Source organism: Aethalodelphis obliquidens, unplaced genomic scaffold (assembly GCF_003676395.1).
Source record: "Aethalodelphis obliquidens isolate GAN/ISIS:26980383/991018 unplaced genomic scaffold, ASM367639v1 scaffold31, whole genome shotgun sequence".
NCBI lineage: Eukaryota > Metazoa > Chordata > Mammalia > Artiodactyla > Delphinidae > Aethalodelphis > Aethalodelphis obliquidens.
Window position 1 is genome coordinate 21,988,318 of NW_020837975.1, and position 10,471 is coordinate 21,998,788.

Here is a 10,471-nt window from a genome sequence, read left to right on the forward strand (position 1 = left end):
TAACTTTTTTCTGTTTCTTTAAACTTTATTTATTTTTTTAATTTTTAAATTTTATTTACTTTTTTATACAGCAGGTTCTTATTGGTTATCTATTTTATAGATATAAATGTATACATGTCAATCCCAATCTCCCAACTCCTCCCACCCAACACCCCACGGCTTTAGCCTCTTGGTGTCCATACCAAGAGGTTAGCGTACGACAACAGTTTAGTGTTAGTGTACGTGTTACGGTACAGGTTAGAGTTAGTGTACGGGTTAGGATTAGGGGACGGGATAGGTTAAGGCTTTGGGATAGGGTTAGGTTTAGGGATAGGGTTAGGGTTAGAGAACGGGGATGGTTTAGGGTACAGGTTAGGGTACAACAACGGTTTAGGGTTAGATTATATGTTAGGGTACGGGTTAGTGTTAGTGTACATGTTAGGATTAGGGGACGGGTTAGGGTAAGCCTTCGGGTAAGGGTTAGGGTTAGGGTTAGGTTTAGGGTTAGTGTTAGGGGACCAGGAACGTTTAGGGTACAGGTTAGGTTACGACAATATTTTAGGGTGAGCGTACTTGTTAGGGTATGTGTTAGTGTTAGCGTACATGTTACGATTGGGATGGGTTAGGATAAGTCTTCGGGTAAGGGTTAGGGTTAGGGTGAGGGGACGGGGACAGGGACGGTTTAGGGTACAGGTTACGGTAGGACAACGGTTTAGGGTGAGCGTACGTGTTAGGGTACAGTTTAGAGTTAGCGTATGTGTTAGGATTAGGGGACGGTTTAGTGTGGGGCTTCGGGTAAGGATTAGGCTTAGGGTTAGGGTTAGGTTTATGGTTAGGGGACGAGGACTGTTTAGGGTACAGATTAGGTTATAACAACGGTTTAGGGTGAGCGTAGGTGTTAGGGTATGGGTTACTGTTAGCGTATGGTTTAGGTTTACGGGACGGTTAGGGTAACGCTTCAGGTAAGGGTTAGGGTTAGGGTTTTGGTTAGGCTTAGGTTTAGTGGACGGGTACGGTTTAGGGTACAGATTAGTGTACGACAACGGTTTAGGTTTAGCGTACGTCTTAGGATATGGGTTAGTGTTAGCGTACGGTTTAGGATTAGGGTACGGGTTAGGGTAAGGTTTTGGGTAAGGGTTAGGGTTAGGGTTAGGGGACAGGGACGGTTTAGGGTACAGTTAGCGTACAACAACGGTTTAGGTTTAGCGTACCTCTTAGGGTATGGGTTAGTTTTACACATGCATTAGGATTAGGGGACGGCTTAGGGTAAGTCTTTGGGTAAGCGTTAGTGTTAGGGTTAGGGTTAGGGGTCGGGCAGGGTTTACAGTACAGGTTAGGGTACGACAACGTTTTAGGGGTAGCATAAGTGTTAGGGTATGGGTTAGTGTTAGCGTATGGGTTAGGATTAGGGGAAGGGTTAGGGTAAGGCTTCGAGTAAGGGTTAGGGTTATCATTATGGTTAGGAGAAGGGGATGGGGACGGTTAAGGGTACAGGTTAGGGTACGACAACAGTTTAGGGTTAGCGTATGTGTTAGCATACGGGTTAGAGTTAGCGTACGGTTTAGGATTAGGGGACGTGTTAGGGTAAGGTTTCGGGTAAGAGTTAGTGTTAGTGTTAGGGTTAGTGTGAGGGTTAGGGGACAGGGATGGTTTTGGGAACAGGTTTGTGTATGACAACAGTTTAGATTTAGCATACGTGTTAGGGTATGGGTTAGTGTTAGCGTACGGTTTAGGATTAGGCGATAGGTTAGGGTAAGGCTTCGTGTAAGGGTTAGTGTTAGGGTTAGGATATGGGGACGGTTTAGGCTATAGGTTAGGGTATGACAATGGTTCAGTGTGAGCGTATGTGTTAGGATACGGGTTAGTGTTAGCGCATGGGTTAGTATTAGGGGAAGTGTTAGTGTAAGGCTTCAGGTTAGGGTTAGGGTTAGGGTTAGGGATAGGGTTAGGCTTAGGAGATGGGGACGGTGTAGGGTACAAGTTACGGTACGTAAACTGTTTAGGGTGAGCATACGTGTTAGGGTATGGGTTAGTGTTAGCGTACCGTTTAGGATTAGGGGCGGGTTACGGTAAGGCTTCGGGTAAGGGTGAGTGTTTGGGTTAGGGTTAGGTTAGGGTACAGGGATGCTTTAGGTTACAGGTTAGTGTACAACAATGGTTTAGCGTTAGCGTATGTGTTAGGGTACAGGTTAGTGGTAGTATATGGTTTAGGATTAGGGGACGGATTAGTATAGGGCTTTGTGTAAGGGTTAGAGTTAGGGTTACTGTTAGGGGACGGGGACGGTTTAGGGTACAGGTTAAGGTACGACAACGGTTTAGGGTTAGCCTATATGTTAGGGTATTGGTTAGAGTTAATGTACGCTTTAGGATTTGGGAAGAGTTAGGGTAAGGCTTTGGGTATTGGTTAGTGTTAGGGATACGTTTAGGGTTAGGGGTAGGGGACGGGACGGTTCAGGTTACAGGTTAGTGTATGACAGCGTTTTAGGGTTAGCATAAATGTTATGGTATGGGTTACTGTTAGCATACTGGTTAGGATTAGGGAAAGGATTCGAGTAAGGTTTAGGGTTAGGGTTACGGTTAGGTGACGGGGTCTGTTTATGGTACAGGTTAGGTTATGACAAAGATTTATGGTTAACGTACCTGTTAGGGAACGTGTTTGTGTTAGCGTACGGGTTAGGATTAGAGGAAGGGTTAGGGTAAGGCTTCGGGTAAGGGTTAGGCTTAGGGTTAGAGTTGGGGATGGGGACGGTGTAGGGTACAGTTTAGGGTATAACAATGGTTTACTGTTAGCGTACGTGTTAGGGTACGAATTAATGTTAGCATACAGGTTAGGATTAGGGGACAGGTTATGGTAAGGCTTCGCGTAAGTATTAGGGTTAGGGTTAGGGTTAGGGGACGGGGACGGTATAGGGAAAAGATTAGTGTACGACAACGGTTTAGGTTTAGCGTACGTGTTAGGGTAAGTGTTAGTGTTAGCATACGGTTTAGGATTAGAGGACGTGTTAAGGTAAGGCTTCGGGTAAGCTTTAGGTTTAGGGTTGGGGTTAGGGATAGGGTTAGGGTTAGGGAAGGGGTAAGGTTTAGGGTACAGGTTAGGGTATGTCAAAGGTTTAGTGTTAACGAACGTGTTAGGGTACAGGTTTGAGTTAGTGTACGGGTTAGGATTAGGGGACAGGATAGGTTAAGGCTTTGGGATAGGCTTAGGTTTAGGGATAGGGTTAGGGTTAGGGAACGGGGATGGTTAGGGTACAGGTTAGGGTACGACAATGGTTTAGGGTTACAGTATATTTTAGGGTACGGGTTAGTGTTAGTGTATGGGTAAGGATTAGGGGACGGGTTACGGTATGTCTTCAGGTAAGGATTAGGTTTAGGGTTAGGTTTAGGGTTAGTGTCAGGGGACCGGGACGGTGTAGGGTACAGGTTAGGGTACGACAACGATTTAGGGTGAGCGAATGTGTTAGGGTACGGGTAAGTGTTAGCGTACGTGTTAGGATTAGGGGATGGGTTAGAGTAAGGATTCGGGTAAGGGTTAGGGTTAGATTTAGTGGATGGGGACAGTTTAGAGTACAGGTTAGGGTACAACAACTGTTTACGGTGAGCTTACGTGTTAGGGTACGAGTTAGTGTTAGCGTAAGGGTTAGGATTAGGGGACGGGTTAGGATAAGGCTTCGGGTAAGGGTTAGGGTTAGGGGACGGTTACAGGGACCGGGACAGTTTAGGGTACAGGTTAGGGTACGAAAATGGTTTAGGGTGAGCGTACATGTTACAGTACGGGTTAGTGTTAGTGTAAGTGTTAGGATCAGGGGACGGTTTAGTGTTAGCTTTCAGGTAAGTGTTAGGGTTAGGGTTAGGTTTAGGGATAGAGGACGGGGACTGTCAGGGTACAGGTTAGGGTACGACAATGGTTTAGTGTGAGCATACGTGTTAGAGTACGGGTTAGTGTTAGCGTACAGGTTAGGACTAGGGGACAGTTTAGGGTAAGGCTTTGCATAAGGTTTAGGCTTAGGGTTAGGGTTAGGTTTATGGTTAGGGGACGGGGACGGTTTAGGGTACAGGTTAGGGTATGACAACGGTTTAGGGTGAGCGTACATGTTAGGGTATGTTTTACTGTTAGCATACGGGTTAGGATTTGTGGACGCATTAGGTTAAGGATTCGGGTAAGGGTTAGGGTTAGTGTTAGGGTTAGGGTTAGGGGACAGGGACAGTTTAGAGTACAGGTTAGGGTACGACAACTTTTTAGGGTGAGCGTATGTGTTAAGGTATGGGTTAGTGTTAGCGTTCGGGTAAGGATTAGGGGACGGTTTAGGGTAAGGCTTCAGGAAAGGTTCATGGTTAGGGTTAGTGTTACTGTTAGAGGACACGGGATGGTTCAGCGTACAGGTTAGGGTACGAAAATGGTTTAGGTTGACCGTACGTGTTAGGGTACAGTTTAGTATTAGTGTATGGGTTAGCATTAGGGGACAGGTTAGGGTAAGGCTTCGGGTAATGGTTAGGGTTAGGGTTAGGCTTAGGCTTAGAAGACAGAGACGGTTTAAGGTACACGTTAGTGTACGACAATTGTTTAGGGTGAGCGTACATGTTAGGGTATGGGTTAGAGTAGGCGTACGGTTTAGGTTTAGCAGACCGGTTAGGGTAAAGTTTCTGGTAAGTGTTAGGTTTAGGGTTAGTGTTAGTGATAGGGATGGGGAAGGTTTAGGGTACCGGTTAGGGTACGACAACGGTTTCGGTTGAGCGTACATGTTAGGGTATGTTTTAGTGTTAGCGTATGGGTTAGGATTAGGGGAAGGATTAGGGTAAGGCTTCGGGTAAGTGTTAGGGTTAGGGTTTGGGTTAATGTTAGGGGACGGGGACAGTTTCAGTTACAGGTTAGGGTATGACAACGGTATAGGGTGAGCGTACGTTTACGGTATGGGTTAGTGTTAGCGTACGGGTTAGGATTAGGTGACGGGTTAGCTTAAGGCTTCAGGTAAAGGGTATGGGTAGGCTTAGGTTTAGGGTTACTCTTAGGGGATGGGGACGGTTTAGGGTACCGTTTAGGTTATGACAACTGTTTAGGGTGAGCGTACATATTATGGTATGTTTTAGTGTTAGCATACGGGTTAGGATTAGTGGATGGGTTATTTAAGGCTTCGGGTAAGTGTTAGGGTTAGGGTTATGGTTAGGGGACGGGGACGGGGATGGTTTAGAGTACAGGTTAGGGTACGACAAAGTTTTAGGGTAAGCATACATGTTAGGGTATGGGTTAGTGTTAGCGTACAGGTTAGGATTAGGGGACAGTTTAGGGTAAGGCTTCGGGAAAGGGTCATGGTTAGGGTTAGGTTTATGGTTAGGGGAAGGGGATGGTTTAGGGTACAGGGTAGAGTACGACAACGGTTTAGTGTGAGCATACGTTTTCGGGTATGGGTTATCGTTAGCGTACGGGTTGGAATTATGGGACGTCTAAGGGTAAGGCTTCGGGTAAGGGTTAAGGTTAGGGTTAGGTTTAGGGTTAGGAGACAGAGACGGTTCAGGGTACACATTAGTGTATGACGGTGGTTTAGGGTGAGCATACGTGTTAGAGTACGGGTTAGTGTTAGCGCCCAGATTAGGTTTAGGGGACGGGTTAGGATAAGGCTTCAGGTAAGGTTTAGAGTTAGGGTTAGTGTTAGGGTTAGGTGATGGGGAAGGTTTAGATTACAGGTTAGGGTACGACGATGGTTTTGTGTGAGTGTACGTGTTAGCGTATGTTTTAGTGTTAGAGTTCGGGTGAGGATTGGGGAAGGGTTACAGTAAGACTTTGTGTAAGGGTTAGGGATAGGGTTAGGGTTAGGGTTATGGGATGGGGAAAGTTTAGGGTACAGGTTATGGCAGGACAAGAGTTTAGGGAGAGCGTTCTTGTTAGGGTATGTTGTAGTGTTAGCGTACGTGTTTGGAGTAGTGGATGGGTTAGGTTAAGGCTTTGGGTAAGGTTTAGGATTAGGGTTAGGGTTAGTGTTAGGGGATCGGGACGGTTTAGGGTACAGGTTAGGGTATGACAACGGTTGAGGGTGAGTGTATGTGTTAGAGTATTGGTTAGTGTTAGGGTACGTGTTAGGATTAGGGTAGGGGTTAGGTTAAGGCTTCGGTAAAGGTTTAGGGTTATGGTTATGGTTAGGGTTAGGGGATAGGGATGGTTCAGGGTACAGGTTAAGGTATGACAATGGTTTAGGGTGAGCGTACATGTTAGGGTACCTGTTAGTGTTAGTGTACGAGTTAGCATTAGGGCATGGGTTAGGGTAAGTCTTCGGGTAAGGGTTAGGGCTAGGGTTAGGGTTAGGGTTAGGGGACTGGGACGGGGAAAGTTTAGGGTACAGGTTAGAGTTAGGGTTAGGGTTAAGGTTGGTTTATGGGATAGAGACGGGGACGGTTTAGGGTACAGGTTAGGGTATGACAGCAGTTTAGAGTGAGCGTACATGTTAGGACACGTGTTAGTGTTAGCGTACGGGTTAGGATTAGGGGACGGGTTAGGGTAAGGATTCGGATAAGGGTTAGGGTTAGGCTTACGGGACGGGGACAGGGACGGTTTAGGGTACAGGTTAGGGTATGACAGCGGTTTAGGATAAGCATACGTGTGAGGGCACGTGTTCAAGTTAGCGTACGGTTTAGGATTAGGGGACGGGTTAGGGTAAGTCTTCAGGTAAGTGTTAGGGTTAGGGTTAGGGTTAGGGGATGGTTTAGGGTACAGGTTATGGTACGAAAACGGTATAGGGTGAGCGTACGTGTGAGGTCACGGGTTAGTGTAAGTGTACGGGTTAGGATTAGGGGACGGGATAGGGTAAGGTTTCGGGTAAGGGTTAGGGTTAGGGTTAGGGTTAGGGTACGGGGATGGTTTAGGTTACAGGATAGGGTACGACAACGATTTAGTGTGAGCGTAGGTGTGAGGGCACGGGTTAGTGTTAGCGTACGGGTTAGGATTATGGGACGGGTTAGGGTAAGGCTTCGGGTAAGGGTTAGGTTTAGGGTTAGGGTTAGGGGATGGGGACGGTTTAGAGTACAGGTTAGGTTACGACAACGGTTTAGGGTGAGCGTACATGTGAGAGCACGAGTTAGTGTTAGCGTACGGGTTAGGATTAGGGGACGGGTTAGCGTAAGGCTTCGGGTAAAGGTTAGTGTTAGGGTTAGGGTTAGGGGATGGGGACGGTTTAGGGTACAGGTTAGGGTACGACAGCGGTTTAGGGTGAGCGTACGTGTGAGGGCACGTGCTTGAGTTAGCGTACGGTTTAGGATTAGGGGATGGGTTAGGGTAAGTCTTCAGGTAAGTGTTAGGCTTAGTGTTAGGGTTGCAGGTCGGGGACGGTTTACGGTACAGGTTAGGGTACGACAACGGTTTAGGGTGAGCGTACGTGTGAGGGCACGGGTTAGTGTTAGCATACGGGTTTGGATTAGAGGACGGGTTAGCGTAAGGCTTCGGGTAAGGGTTATGGTTTGGTTTATGGTTAGGGTTAGGGTAGGGAACTGGGACGGTTTAGGGTACAGGTTACTGTACGACAACGGTTTAGGGTGTGTGTACGTGTTAAGGCACGGGTTAGTGTTAGCTTACGGGTTAGGATTAGGGGATGGGTTAGGGTAAGACTTCGGGTAAGGGTCAGGGTTAGGGTTATGGTTAGGGATAGGGGACGGGGATGGTTTAGGGTACAGTTTAAAGTATGGCAATGGTTTAGGGTGAGCGTACGTGTGAGGGCACGGGTTAGTGTTAGCGTACGCGTTAGGATTACGGGATGGCTTAGGGTAAGGCTTCAGGTAAGGGTTAGGGTTAGGGATAGGGTTAGGGGACAGAGACGGTTTAGAGTACAGGTTAGGGTACGACAACGGTTTAGGGTGATCGTACGTGTGAGGACATGGGTTAGTTTTAGCATACGGGTTAGGATTAGGGGACGGGTTAGGGTAAGGCTTCGGGTAAGGGTTAGGGTTAGTGTTAGATTTAGGATTGGGGACGGGGACGATTTAGGGTACAGGTTAGGGTACGACAATGGTTTAGTGTGAGCGTACATGTGAGGGCGTGTGTTAGTGTTAGCGTACGGGTTAGGATTAGGGGACGGGTTAGTGTAAGGCTTCGAGTAAGGTTTAGGTTTAGGATTAGGGTTAGAGTTAGGGGACGGGGACGGTTTAGCGTACAGTTTAGTGTACAACAACAGTTTAGGGTGAGCGTACGTGTGAGGGCACGGGTTAGTGTTAGTGTACGGGTTAGGATTTCGGGATGGGTTAGGGTAAGACTTCGTGTAAGAGTTAGGGTTAGGGTTAGGGTTAGGGTTAGTGTTAGGGGACGGGGACGCTTTATGGTACAATTTGGGTATGACAACGGTTTAGGGTGAGCGTACGTGTGAGGGCACGGATTAGTGTTAGCGTACGTTTTAGGATTAGGGGACGGTTTAGGGTAAGGCTTCGGGGAAGGGTTAGGGTTAGGGTTAGGGGACGGGAACGGTTTAGGATTCAGTTTAGGGTACAACAACGGTTTAGGGTGAACGTACATGTGAAGGCATGGGTTAGTGTTAGCGTTCAGTTAGGATTAGGGGCCGGGTTAGGGTAAGGCTTCGGTAAGGGTTAGGGTTAGTGTTAGAGTTAGGATTGGGGACGGGGATGATTTAGGATACAGGTTAGGGTACAACAACGGTTTAGTGTGAGCGTACGTGTGAGGGCACGGGTTAGTGTTAGCGTACGGGTTAGGATTAGGGGACGTGTTACGGTAAGACTTCGGGTAAGGGTTAGGGTTAGGGTTAGGGGATGGGGATGGTTTAGGGTACAGGATAGGGTACAACAACGGTTTAGTGTGAGCATACGTGTGAGGGCACGGGTTAGTTATAGTGTACGGGTTAGGATTAGGGGATGGGTTAGGGTAAGGCTTCGTGTAAGGGTTAGGTTAGGGTTAGGGTTAGGTTTAGTGTTAGGGGATGGGGACGGTTTAGGGTACAGGTTAGGGTATGACAACGGTTTAGGGTGAGTGTACGTGTGAGGGTACGGGTTAGTGTAGTGTACGTGTTAGGAAGAGGGGACGGTTTAGGGTAAGGCTTCGGGTAAGGGTTAGGGTTAGGTTTAGGATTAGGATTAGGGGATGGGGTCGGTTTAGTGTACAGGTTAGGGTATGACAATGCTTTAGGGTGAGCGTACGTGTGAGGACACGGGTTAGTGTTAGCGTACTGGTTTAGATTATGGGACGGGATAGGGTAAGGCTTCAGGTAAGGGTTAGGGTTAGGGTTAGGGTTAGTGTTAGGGGACGGGGACATGGACGGTTTAGGGTATACGTTAGGGTATGACAACGGTTTAGGGTGAGCGTACGTGTGAGGGCACGGGTTAGTGTTAGCATATGGAGTAGGATTAGGGGACGTGCTAGGGTAAGGCATCGGGTAAGAGTTAGGCTTAGGGCTAGGGTTAGGGGTGGGGACGGTTTAGGATACAGGTTAGGGTACGACAATGGTTTAGGGTGAGCGTACGTGTGAGGGCACGGGTTAGTTTTAGTGTACGTGTTAGGATTAGGGGATGGGTTAGTGTAAGGCTTCAGGTAAGCGTTAGGGTTAGGGTTGGGGACGGGGACATTTAGGGTACAGGATAGGGTTCGACAACGGTTTAGTGTGAGCATACGTGTGAGGGCACTGGTTAGTGTTAGCGTACGGGTTAGGATTAGGGGACGGGTTAGGGTAAGGCTTCGGGTATGGGTTAGGTTTAGGGTTAGGGGACAGGGACGGTTTAGGGTACAGGTTAGGGTACGAGAAATGTTTAGGGTGAGCGTACGTGTGAGGGCACGGTTTAGTGTTAGCGTACGGGTTAGGATAAGGGGACGGGTTAGGGTAAGGCTTCTTGTAAGGGTTAGGTTTAGGGTTAGGCTCTAGGCTTAGTGTTAGGGGACGGGGACGGTTTAGGGTACAGGTTAGGGTATGACAATGGTTTAGGTTGAGCGTACGTGTGAGGGCACAGGTTAGTGTAGCATATGTGTTAGGAAGAGGGGACGGTTTAGGGTAAGGCTTCGGGTAAGAGTTAGGGTTAGGTTTAGGATTAGGATTTGGGGATGGGGTCGGTTTAGGGTACAGGTTAGGGTATGACAATGGCTTAGGGTGAGCGTACGTGTGAGGACACGGGTTAGTGTTAGCGTACTGGTTAGGATTAGGGGACGGGTGAGGGTCAGGCTTCGGGGAAGGGTTAGGGTTAGGGTTCGGGCTAGGGTTAGGGTTAGGGGATGGGAAGGGTTTAGGGTCCAGGTGAGGGTACGACAACGCTTTAGGGGGAGCGTACGTGTGAGGGCGCGGGTTAGTGTTAGCGTACTGGTTAGGATTATGGGACGGGATAGAGTAAGGCTTCAGGTAAGGGTTATGGATATGGTTAGGGTTAGGGGACTGGGACGGGGAAGGTTTAGGGTATAGGTTAGCGTACGACAACGGTTTAGGGTGAGTGTACGTGTGAGGGCACGGGTTAGTTTTAGTGTAAGGGTTAGGATTAGGGGACGGGTTAGTGTAAGGCTTCGGGTAAGGGATAGGGTTAGGCT

The 10,471-nt window shown here is 48.0% G+C and overlaps 1 long non-coding RNA gene across 1 annotated transcript in view; it reads left to right on the top strand.

Moving 5' to 3' along the window:
* LOC113630906 (uncharacterized) overlaps positions 1-8,187 on the top strand; it is a 9,838-nt gene extending 1,651 nt beyond the window's left edge. The window contains exons 2-4 of the long non-coding RNA XR_003437131.1: positions 4,839-4,861; positions 5,622-5,633; positions 8,156-8,187. This is a non-coding gene — a long non-coding RNA (uncharacterized LOC113630906). The remainder of the gene's footprint in view (positions 1-4,838; positions 4,862-5,621; positions 5,634-8,155) is intronic.
* The last annotated feature ends 2,284 nt before the right edge of the window (positions 8,188-10,471 follow it).